Consider the following 11,370-nt stretch of genomic DNA (forward strand, 5'->3'; position numbering starts at 1 on the left):
AATGGAACACAGTGTTTCAGAAGACATGTTTTTACAATCGCTCAAACCCCATTCTGAAAAACTGTGTTCCATTTATCGTTTCCATACGAGTGTCGTGTTCATGGTATATAATTTATGTAAGGGTGAATCATAATTACTAGCACATGTATTACAGTGACTGTCTGAAATGTGGTGCATGCCAACATTCGTATGTGAGTGTTCTCAGTCCCAAACATACTTTGTGAATGTCTGATATATCAGATATACCCTGAGGAGTGTTGACAGTCACCTCCGTGTCATTGACAGCACTTAGTGGTGGATGCCTGTCACAGTGGGGAAATATATAACTTTTCGTGGACATGACTGTGTTTCATCTGGAATTGTCAGCATTTCACATGGGGGTATTGACATCATCAAGTTTTGGACATTTGGTGGAATTTTCCAAATGGCACCAGTAACTGCCGTAAAGTATAATGGAGCTGACTCAAAAACACCCTGCTCGGTGACCTTCACAGGTGTGGCAGATTTCTTTCAAAATCAGCCTGATTCAAGTTGTTTCCATACACTGCATTGCGTGGCAGTCATCTAACCTGGAGGTTGCGACAACATGGATATCTGTGATTAGCCTATCTCATATGGAGAGACTGCAGCTTATACACCACTTTCAGCTGAGCCTCCAGTGACAAATCGGGATTTATGAACACCTCTAGGCAATGATCCCAAACCTTTGCACAGAATACAAACCTTTGGGAGAGTATAAGTGAAACACCCTTCCTGGTAGGGTTCAGACTATGTGGCTCCTTGCATCTGGAATCAAATTGTATGGTCTGCCCTGGAGGCTGATGGATCCAGATGGATTTCTGAAGGCTCTAGGGCAGGGGTGCTCAAACCCTGGCCTGGGGGCCACTTGCGGCCCTCAGAGGTTCCCAATCAGGCCCTCGGGGAGCCCCCAGTCTCCAATGAGCCTCTGGCCCGCCTGAGACTTGCTGGAGCCCATGCTGGCCCGACGCAACTGCTCTCAGTGTGAGGATGACTGTTCGACCTCTCGCGTGAGCTGTGGGACAAGGGCTCGCTCCACTACTTGCTGTTTCACATCTGTGATGTAGCACTGGCAGTGAAGGAAAGGCTGGCCTTGCTTTGTGTAAGGCCTTTTATAGGCCTTGAGCTACTGCAAGACCGTCATTCATTCATACAAGTTCCATCTCTAATATATTCATTTATGTAAATTTATTCAAATTGTAAATGTAAATTAATTCTTTATTTTCTCGGCCCCCCACACAGTGTCAGAGAGATGATGTGGCCCTCCTGCCAAAATGTTTGGACACCCCTGCTCTAGGGCATTTCCTGCTGCCAAGGCAAGTGACTCATCTGTTAGCAATGGTCAACCTTTGAAATGTGGAATGGTCAACCTCTGAAATGAGGAAATGGCTAGAGTTGCTCCCAGGTGAACTCTGACCCATTGTAGAGCAGACAGTGGCTCCTTGGTTTACTGAGAAGCTGTGGGCAATGAAGTGACTGGGCAGATGTCTTGAGCAACGGTGGAGGAAGGCTCAAGATTCTTACTGAACATGGGTTACAACACTTATTTATTTATTTATTTATTTACTTACTTACTTACTTACTTACTTACTTACCTGCCTTTAATGGCATATAACATATATTTTTAACCACCTCTTACAATATCCACCCCCCAACTAAGGGCCCAATTCTATCCAATTGTCCAGCACTGGTGCAGCCACAATGCAGCCCCAAGGTAAGGAACAAATATTCCCAAACCTTAAGGAGGCTGTTGTGACTGCTGCCCCACCACAAGATACAGTGCATGCCCCATTGGCACAGTTGCGCCAGCAATGGAAAATTGGATAGGATTGGGCCCTAAATAGCCTATATATACAAGCTCATTCTAATGATACATTATAGTGTTCTCAAATACATAACCTGAGATACATAGCAAGCTGAGTTGTACAAAACTCATCATTTCCTGCTAATATGTGTACAGCACATATTAAAGTCTACTCTGTGATAGTGATGGCAGTGTAGAAGGTTTCTTTTTTCCCTCCTGTCACCATCATGTCTGCAGAGAGCCACCCAGCTGAGCTCTTCCAGGAAACGCATGGTGCATTACACAAATTACATGTGAAGACTGCACAGTGGCTTGTTGTGACAATTTTGTTAGACACACTTCATAAAATCATTTGCATCTGCCATGATTTGGACTCCACTTTAACAGTGTATATTGATGTCCCCCAGCAGCTGTTTGTCCTGCTATTTGGGATTCTTTTAAGTTTAAATTGTCCAAGGATGTGTTTTTTTAGAGCAGGAGACCAGCCATGTGCCTGCTCAACCCTTGCCCAGCATGGCTTATAAGATCAGCCCAAGGAGGTCTGACTGATTGACTGGGTGGACAGGGTAGTGAATATATTGTTGATGGAGGGGCACTGCCTGGAGCCCTGAAGATGGTGCTAGTTTGCCTCGTCTTGGAAAAGAAAGCTCCCTGAATCCCACATTCTTTTAAACATTTCAGCTGGAATCCCTAGCATGTATGCATTGCTGAAACAGAAACACCTGTGCTGGCTTGGTCACGTCGTGAGAATGGGCGATGGCCGGATCCCAAAGAATCTCCTCTACGGAGAACTTGTGCAGGGAAAGTGCCCTACGGGTAGACCACAGCTGCGCTACAAGTATATCTGCAAGAGGGATCTGAAAGCCTTAGGAATGAACCTCAACAGGTGGGGAACCTTGGCCTCTGAGCATCCTGCTTGGAGGCAGTCTGTGCTGCTTGGCCTCTCCCAGTTTGAAGAGACACTTGCCCAACAGACTGAGGCAAAGAGGCAAAGAAGGAGGGCCTGTAGCCAGGGAGACATACCAGGGACAGGCTACATTTGCTCCCTTTGTGGAAGGGATTATCACTCCAGAATTGGCCTTTTCAGTCACACTAGACACTGTTCCAGAACCACTTTTCAGAGCACGATACCAGAGTCTTCTGAGACTAAAGGACGCCAATGATGATGTGCCTTCAGGCCACATGTAGGGTGCAATCCTAACTGGCAGTTATGCTGGCATAGTAGGCCCTGGAGTGTCACAAATGTACCGAAAAGCACCTTTGAGCCTCCGTGGGAGGAAGCTGCATCGGCGCATCCAGATGGCGCATCCAGATGGAGGCCTCCTCAGCGGCTTCCTCCCCACCACTTGTGCCAGCGCACCCGCGCTGACACAAGCGGCGAAGGTAGGCATGGGCGGCAGGAAGGAGGCAGGAGGGGGTGTTTCTGGGCAGGGGGAGGGCAGGTAATGGGCGGCCCCAGGGGCAGCATGTGGGGAGCCGGGGGCGGGGCTGGGACCCAGCAGTTATGCCAGATCCCAACCCCCGTCCCCGGGGTGAACGGAGCGGCTTCAAGCCGCTCTGCTTTCCTCGGACTTGCACCACCTCCAGAGGAGGAGACCAACTGGGGCGCGCAGCCCTTACCCAGGGGTAAAGGGAAGAGCTTCCCCTTGCCCCTGGCTGAGCCGCTGCACCCAACAAACCTGCGTTGGATGCAGTGCAAGCCTCCTGGCTTGCCTGCTCCAACGCAGGTTTGGATTGCGCCCTAACTGAATCATTTAGGGCACAATCCTAAAGTACCCTTGCGCTGGAGCAAGTCCCTTGCGCCAGCCTGAGATTGTTGCAAATGTGCCATAAGGCACGTTTGCACCGACTTTGGAGTTGGGGAGGCCAGCGCAAGGCTGCGTCCCAGCTTCCCCGTGCTGACACCTTCTTGGGCCTCCGAAGAACCCAACCAGAAGTGGTTTCAACAAAAACCAGAAGTGGCATTTAAAAGCCTTCCTGGGGCCTCAAAAGGCCAGAGGAGGCCACATGCAGTCTAGACACAATAGTCGAGACCTGGGCCAGGGATCACCAGTGGGTGGCTGTTATTTACATTAAGTCTTCAACCTTCTCCTCTCCACTTCCACTGATGCAGCTGTGCTGCTAAAGCATGTGATGTCTCCAGCACTGGAAAAAGTCTACTCAGACCTGGTTCGTTGGCAACCTTCAGTCTCGAAAGACTATGGTATAAGCCTACAGCACCCGGTATTCCCAGGCGGTCTCCCATCCAAGTACTAACCAGGCCTGACCCTGCTTAGCTTCCAAGTTCAGACAAGACTGGGCACGTGCAGGGAAACAGTTGCTGCATCTGCATCAGTGATTTCACTGGCACGAGTCCAAATGGACCCAGGAAGGTGGACTGAGGCCCAGAAGGGGGATAGGATTTTTGTACTGATGCTCCTGCCAGTACTGCCTCCCTTCCAGCCTATCTCTTCTGCACTGTCTTCTCCCCATTCCTCCCCTCCTCTCTCCCACCCATTGCACTGACTAATCAGAGCTGGGGGACATGACAGATCAGCTGGCCAACTGCTCACAGCTTGCAACAGTGGCTTGGCTGCTCCTGATGGTGGGCTGTGTTTGGGACCTCAATAAAGCATGTTACACCACCAGAATGCTGAGCAGGGCTGTCTTGGAAAAACGACACTGCTCCCAGACAAGCACAGAACTCAGTGGTTCTTGTTTAAAACCAAACGGCTGTAGTGCCCACATGTGACAACCCACTGAATTAACAGTGAACGTGGACTAGGCAGGCAAAGGATCCAAATCTAGCCAGTTTATTCAAAACCCAAAATAAAAAAGAATTAAACAAAATGGGGGAGTGGTGGAGAGAAGTACAGCAAGTTCATGAAGTACTGCAACCATTCCATGCTGTGCTTCAAATGTGGAGTTTATCACAACAGGCGCACACACTCGAAACATTATGCTGGGTGTCATCTGACTGTTCCATGTCCCCCTGGTAGGTTCAATCGCCTTTATTTCTTTCCACTCTGCTGTTTTTACTGTTTCCTCGTTTTAATTTTGTGTTTTGTTTTTAACATTGTGACCCACTTGGAGTGTCTTTGATGGAAACATGGCCTATACATATTATAGAAGTAACTTCTAGAGACTCTGCTTTGGGCACAGAACTATGAAAAACACCAATTCACACTAACATTTTAACAGAATAACCCCAAAAGGCAAAAATAGGAACAAAATGGAGATAGTGATTTACCAGGGACCGATTCTAGAAAACAGGAACTGTGCTAGGCAAATAGGGACCCAATCCTATCCAACTTTCCGGTGCCGGTGCAGCTGTGCCCATGGGGTGTGCACTGCATCCTATGGTGGGGAGGCAGTCACAGAGGCCTCCTCAATGTATGGGAACACTTGTTCCCTTACCTCATGGCTGTATTGTCATTTTACCGGAGCTGGAAAGCTGGATAGGATTGGGCCCCAAGTCGGCTTGAGCATGTCAAAAACAAACAAACAAAAAATCCTGTCCTCTTGAGAAGTTAAGCAGGGTCAGGCCTGGTTAGTACTTGGATGGGAGACCGCTTGGGAATACCGGGTGCTATAGGCTTATACCATAGTCTTTCGAGACTGAAGGTTGCCAACCACCTGAGATATAAAACCAGACAGGTTATGATCCTTGTCTTCCCTTCGTGACTGAGTTAAATGTATTCCCTAACACTTTCAATTTGTATAATTCCTAAAACAAAAAAACAAAAACTAAAAAAACTAAACCCAGCCTCCTAAACTATCATTTGTTTTACCACCAGGTATCAAATGTCTGCCTGAATAAAAAAAAAAAATCCTGCATTTTATATGGGAAAGTGGCATAGAACTTTCCAGTTGTAAGATAACTATTAAGAGCCTACTTCTGATCTCACTAAAGCTGGTGGCAGCTTCTGTACTGTCATCCTTCTGTATCCATGGGAGATGTTCCTGCTGTACCGTGAATCTCTGAAACCGCGGACAGCAGCAAACCTATCCTTACTGTTGCTCTGTGAAAGCCTTCCAAACTGTTTCCTCTGCATGCTTGGAGGGCAACCAACAAGCAAGCACGGGAAGGAAGCAGTTTGAAGGGCAAGTGAAGAAGCAGCAGTTTGGAGGGCTACAAAAGGGCAAACAAAACAAAAACAGATGAGATGAGCAACAAGGGAATCTGTGAACTGTGGATACCTGACATCACAGAAACTGAGTCTGTGGATATAAGGGGTGAGTATAAGTGGGAATTATGGGAAGGTGAGAGTACCAAGAACCAAATGAAGAATAAACTAAATTTGAGCAGGCTGTTGGTCTGGATATATCCCCAGAATGGGCACCAAGTCCTATTTGCAAATAATACCTATACTGAGTAAAAGAAACACTTTCTGTAAAGCTGTCAGGGCAGGCCCTGTAATTTTTATGAAAAGCTGAATGACTCTTTTGTTTAATTGCCAAATGCACAAGCCTAAAACTTTATGGTAAAATATAGATAGAATAGGGAAGAGTAGGAAGCCTCTGATGAAATATTCATTTTGAAGTATGCTTCGGTAGAGAATGGCCTGTAACTTTGGAAATGTTTTGCTGTCAACATGAGTAAGTTTTCATCTATTGTTAACCCAACTCACATGCAAACAGTTCAGTACTAAACTGTTACTTTGATTCTGCATTTGTTTATTTTTATACTAGGGCTGCATGAGTACTGCTTTTTATTATACGCTATAGTGTTTTGCCTGGATTACGGACACGTGGAATAATTGAAAGCGCACTTCTAAGGCCTCACAAACATGTGGCTCTTTGCAGCAGGGTGAACCTGGAGGAAGCAAGTAATAGCATAGCAAGTTCAAGAAGAGGAAGGTGAGAAAAAATGTTTGCAATAAATGCAACCAACTACACTGCCTGGCTAGAATCCCAGCCTAGGGCAAGGTGGGGAGGAGACGATGGGGCTGTTTCATTCTGTTCTGAAGCAGAGCCATTTTGTTTTGTACTACTTTTAAAACATTAATCTCAGCTTTGTCCTTGGTTCCATTTAAGTAACTACAGTATGTTGGCAACCTTCAGTCTCAAAAGACTATGGTATCGCGCTCTGAATGGTGGTTCTAGAACAGCGTCTAGTGTCGCTGAAAAGGCCAATTCGGGAGTGACAATCCCTTCCACGCTGGGAGCAAGTGCAGTCTGTCCCTGGTCTGTCTCCCTGGCTATGAGCCTTCCTTCTTTGCCTCTTTGCCTCAGTCTATTGGGCAAGTGTCTCTTCAAACTGGGAAAGGCCATGCTGCACAGCCTGCCTCCAAGCGGGCCACTCAGAGGCCAGGGTTTCCCACTTGTTGAGGTCCACTCCTAAGGCCTTCAGGTCCCTCTTGCAGATGTCCTTGTATCTCAGCTATGGTCTACCTGTAGGGCGCTTTCCTTGCACGAGTTCTCCATAGAGGAGATCCTTTGGGATCCGGCCATCATCCATTCTCACGACATGACTGAGCCAACGCAAGCGTCTCTGTTTCAGCAGTGCATACATGCTAGGGATTCCAGCACGTTCCAGGACTGTGTTGTTTGAAACTTTGTCCTGCCAGGTGATGCCGAGAATGCGTCGGAGGCAGCGCATGTGGAAAGCTTTCATTTTCCTCTCCTGTTGTGAGCGAAGAGTCCATGACTCACTGCAGTACAGAAGTGTACTCAGGACCCAAGCTCTGTAGACCTGGATCTTGGTATGTTCCGTCAGCTTCTTGTTGGACCAGACTCTCTTTGTGAGTCTGGAAAACTTGGTAGCTGCTTTACCGATGAGTTTGTTTAGCTCGGTATCGCGAGAAAGAGTGTCGGAGATCGTTGAGCCAAGGTACACAAAGTCATGGACAACCTCCAGTTCATGCGCAGAGATTGTAATGCAGGGAGGTGAGTCCACATCCTAAACCATGACCTGTGTTTTCCTAAGGCTGATTGTCAGTCCAAAATCTTGGCAGGCCTTGCTAAAACGATCAATCCATGAGCTGCTGGAGATCTTTGGCAGAGTGGGTAGTGACAGCTGCATCGTCGGCAAAGAGGAAGTCACGCAGGCATTTCAGCTGACTTTGGACTTTGCTGTCAGTCTGGAGAGGTTGAAGAGCTTTCCGTCTGATCTGGTCCAGAGATAGATGCCTTCTGTTGCAGTTCCAAAGACATGCTTCACCAGGACAGTGAAGAAAATCCCAAACAAGGTTGGTGCAAGAACACAGCCCTGCTTCACTCCGCTTTGGATGTCAAAGGGGTCTGATGTGGAGCCATCGAAGACAACAGTGCCCTTCATGTCCTTGTAGAAAGATCTGATGATGCGGAGGAGCCTGGGTGGACATCCGATCTTGGGGAGAATCTTGAAGAGGCCGTCCCTGCTGACCAGGTCGAAAGCCTTCGTGAGATCTATGAAGGCTATAAAGAGTGGCTGTCGTTGTTCCCTGCATTTCTCCTGCAGTTGTCTAAGGGAGAATACCATATCAGTGGTGGACCTGTTGGCTCGAAATCCGCACTGCAATTCTGGATAAACGCTCTCTGCAAGTACCTGGCGCCTCTTTAGTGCAACTCGGGCAAACAACTTTCCTACAATGCTAAGGAGAGAGATGCCACGATAGTTGTTGCAGTCACCTCTGTTGCCTTTGTTCTTGTACAGCGTGATGATGTTTGCATCCCTCATGTCTTGAGGTACTCCACCTTCTCTCCAGCAGAGACAGAGGATTTCATGCAGCTCAGTGATGATGATCTCTTTGCAGCACTTTAGGACTTCAGCAGGCATGCTGTCTTTTCCAGGTGCCTTGCCAAAGGCAAGGGAGTCCAGGGCCACGTGAAGTTCTTCTAGGGTTGGTTCACTGACAAGCTCCTCCAGCACAGGCAGGCACTCAATGTTGTTCAGCGCTTCTTCAGTGACTACATTTTATCTGGAATATAGCTCAGAGTAGTGCCGCACCCAGCGTTCCATCTGCTGCACCCGATCCTGGATGACCTCACCTGTGGCAGACTTCAGAGGGGCAATTTTCTTCTGTGTTGGACCTAGGGCCTGCTTGATACGGTCATACATCCCCTTGATGTTGCCCGTGTCAGCTGCTATCTGTATCTGGGAGCAGAGCTGGAGCCAGTAGTCGTTAGCACATCTCTTGGCAGTCTGTTGGACTTTGCTGCGAGCAGCTCGGAGGACGTGCAGGTTGCGCTCACTGGGACAGGCCTTGTATGCTGATTGAGCTCTCCTCTTTTCCTCAATGACTGGTGTCAACTCCTCAGCATGGGCTTCAAACCAGTCTGCCGTCTTGTTGGTCTTCTTGCCAAATATGGAAAAGGCATTGTTGTAAACGGCATTCTTGAAATGTTCCCATCTGTTGGATGTGTTTGTGTCGGCCGGGCCTGGAAGAGATTCCTCAAGCACTCGCGCAAATTCCTCCACTTTTCTCTGATCCCAGGCCTTGCTGGTATCAATGTGAGGTCTTCCTTCCTTTTTCATGTGGTACAGTCGCTTTGTTTGCAGTTTCACTCTGCTGCACACCAGGGAGTGGTCAGTGTCGCAGGCAGCACCCTGATAGCTGCGTGTGATCTTGATGCCGGGAAGGCTGGAGCCTCTGGTGAGAATCAGGTCGAGCTGGTGCCAGTGCTTTGATCTCCAAGAGACTCCAAGAGACTCTATGTTGGGGCTTTGTGTTGAAGTATGTGTTGCTGACACAGAGACCGTGATGACAGCAAAACTCTAGCAGGCATTGGCCATTTTTGTTCATCAGTGGAATGCAGAAGTGATTAATCACTAGCCATGAGCCAGGGTGCTTTTCCAAGTGGTGTTCCTCTTCTGTTCATCCCAGCATAGCATCTTCTCTAGTGGCTGTTTGCTGGTGGATATTTGTCATTCTTTTAGATTGTGCCCCTTTTTGGGACAGGGATCCATCCATTTATTTATTTAGCCATGTAATCCTCATTGTGAACTCTTCTATTAAAAAGCAGTATATTTATTATTCTTAACAATAATGATAATAAACACCATTTGTATCTATAGTAATGATATTGCAATGGAGTTTGGACTAGATAAGTGTGCTGCCTTAATAGTGAATAGAGGAAAAATAATAAAAACTGAAGGAATAGAATTGCCCAATGGAAAAAAATATTGAGAACTTGGATGAGAAAGAACATAAATATCTGGACATACTTCAGGCAGATAACATCAAACATACTGAAGTTAAAAGAAAAATTGAAAGTGAATACATCAGGAGAGTTATAAAAATTCTAAAGTCCAAACTTAATACTATACAAGCCCATACAAGAACACTATACAAGTCACAAACAGCTGGGCTATACCCATCATTAGATACACTGCAGGAATGGTAGACTGGACTCAGGCAGATCTAGAGACATTAGATTGTAAGACCATGAAGATAATGACCATCAACCATGCTCTGCACCCTTGTAGTAATGTGGACAGACTGTATCTCCTTTGCAGCTCAGGTGGAAGAGGAACGCTACAAGTCCATCAGAGGAAGTAGAGTAGAGGAAGAAAAAAGAGGCCTTGAAGAATATATATTGCCATAGTTCTCACAAGAGCAGTGGTTCTCACACATTTAGCACTAGGATCCACTTTTTAGAATGAGAATCTGTCAGGACCCACTGGAAGTGATGTCATGACTGGAAGTGACATCATGAAGCAGGAAAATTTTTAACAATCCTAGGTTGCAATCCTACCCACACTTACTCAGGAGTGAGTCCCATTTATTTATCATTGTAAAAGCATATACATAGTAGCTTGTTAAAAGTACAGAGTTGTAACATGTCCCCAAATGCATTCACATACCATGGTAGCATAAAGTCTAATATATTAAAATACTGAAATGAATGGGGAACCACCTGAAATTGGCTTGCGACGCACCTAGTGAACCCCAACCCACAGTTTTAGAGACACTGGCTGAGAGGGTACACTTAAAATGGTTAACGAGAATTATTAAATACCAACGAAACATAGCAGGCTTATAAAAAAGAACAAATAAAGAACCAAGCAGAAAGGTGGGAAAATAAGCCACTGCATGGACAATATTTGTGAGACATTACTGGAAAAAACAAACATCACCAAGACCTGGCAGTGGCTCAAAAAAGGCGAAGAAACAGAGGGTCTAATAATGTCTGCACAAGAACAGGCATTAAGAACAAATGCAATAAAAGCAAAACTAGAAAAATAACAACAAACAGCAAATGACATCTCTGCAAAGAAGTTGATGAAACAGTGGACCACCTAATTAGTTGCTGAAAAAGATTGCACAGAGTTCAAGCAAAGGTATGGCAAGGTAGCAACAAGGAAACAGTGGAACACCTGTAAAAAAATTCAAGTTACCTGCAGCCAGAAACTGGTGGGACCACAAACTTGAAAAAGTTGTTGAAAATGAAGATACCAAAATATTATGGGATTTCCGACTACAGACAGACAATACACCAGACGTAACTGTAGTCGAGAAGAAAGAAAAACAAGTCAAAATCATTGCTATAGCAATCCCAGGGGACAGCAGAGTGGAAGAAAAAGAGCTGGAAAAAAATACCAAAATACAAAGATTTACAAGTGGAAATTGAGATGTTGTGGCAGA

General features: G+C 46.4%; 1 pseudogene; it reads right to left on the reverse strand.

The window, feature by feature from the left end:
• Positions 1–4,030: 4,030 nt before the first annotated feature.
• LOC136656733 (5S ribosomal RNA) lies at positions 4,031–4,150 on the reverse strand (annotated as a pseudogene).
• Between the last annotated feature and the right edge of the window lie 7,220 nt (positions 4,151–11,370).

This window comes from Tiliqua scincoides, chromosome 6 (genome assembly GCF_035046505.1).
Source record: "Tiliqua scincoides isolate rTilSci1 chromosome 6, rTilSci1.hap2, whole genome shotgun sequence".
NCBI classification, from domain to species: domain Eukaryota; kingdom Metazoa; phylum Chordata; class Lepidosauria; order Squamata; family Scincidae; genus Tiliqua; species Tiliqua scincoides.